Raw genomic sequence first — 1,452 nt, 5'->3', positions numbered from 1 at the left:
TCTTAGATGAGAGCGCTTGCTTGCCTCTAGCAAGCAGAGTAGACCCAAGAGAGTGCTGCTACCAAGAAACCATGCACAAAGCTGTCATTTTGTTCTAGAATTACTTCCCAAGCTGTCTCAGGCTTTATGTGGAAGCAGTTGTCCACGTGGGCGCCATTTGTATTGGCGTAAATGAATGCAGACAGATTGGAACCACCATTCCCGCAGAGACCAGGAAAGCAGAAGCAGCAGCTGGGAGCATGCTCGCCAAAGTTATAAGCAAACATTAGCCTGAGGCGAACACGCCCCCTAAGGGGTGGGACTTATCCCTACATTAAGGCCAGGGCAGCCTTTTTATTGTCCCTACCTTCCTTCCTTCCTTTTTTGGCTTTATTGAGTTATAATTGGCAAATAAAAATTTTATATTTTGACCGCATATAAAGAAATATTCTGATGTCTGAATATGGTATGAGATGATTGTTGTAATCAAATTAATTAACCTATATATCACCTCAGGTATTAATCCTTTTATTAGTGGTATGTATATTTAAAATTTACTCTTAGCAAATTACAGCATACAGTGTTATATTTTTAATTATAGTCACCAATTCAAAGTCTTTATTTCTGACCAAATTCTCTCCCTCACTAGGTCTATGTTTATTTTTATTTGCCAGTTTGATCTGAGATCAGAAAGGACAGTGGGTACTAAATAGATGCTGAAAGGAGAAATACCACAGATAGAGGGTGTAGTAGGAGGTCACTTGTTTGTTTCCCGGCTGCCCAGACTCCCGAAATAACCACACAGAAATTGTATTAATTAATACACTGCTTGGCCAATTACTTAAACATATTGTTAGCTAGCTCTTACATCTAGAATTAACCCATATCCATTATTTTATATTTTATATATTTATATTTTACCACAAGGTTTGTGGCCTACTGGCAAGGTTTCAGTGTGTCTATCACCATAGCTTCTCTTTGACTCTGCCTTCTTCCTCCCAGCATTCAGTTTAGTTTTCCCTGCCTAGCTAAGTTCTGTCCAAAGCAGTTTCTTTATTCACCAGTGGTATCCACAGCATACAGAGGGGAATCCCACATTAAGAGCGAGTAGCATGGACAAGGTTATGAGGTAGGTGGGAAAATTGAGAACATGGATGCCAGAAGGCTAGAGTGCCTAATGAAATAAGTACCGGTAAAGCCCCCAGTTTCCTCCTGCCTCTTTGTGCATCCAATTTCAATGGAGCTGCCACTTTTACAGCAGCAAAATGACCAATCAGATGCCTCTCGGCCATGTTGCCTCCCCTCAGCTCACTTTGACCTGAGCCTCATGCTCACCACTACCCAGACCAATATGCAGGGGTTACTGACGTGATCCAGACCAACTGGGCTGGTGCAAGGCCTGGTTGCAGGGAGGTGTGAGAGGTACTTTCTCAGCAGGAAGAGGGAATTGTGGGTAGATTGCAGTGCAGAGTC

This window comes from Microtus ochrogaster (assembly GCF_000317375.1).
Source record: "Microtus ochrogaster isolate Prairie Vole_2 chromosome 14 unlocalized genomic scaffold, MicOch1.0 chr14_random_1, whole genome shotgun sequence".
Lineage (NCBI taxonomy): Eukaryota > Metazoa > Chordata > Mammalia > Rodentia > Cricetidae > Microtus > Microtus ochrogaster.
The sequence above is the reverse complement of the archived record's forward strand: the minus strand, read 5'-3'. Positions refer to the sequence as shown.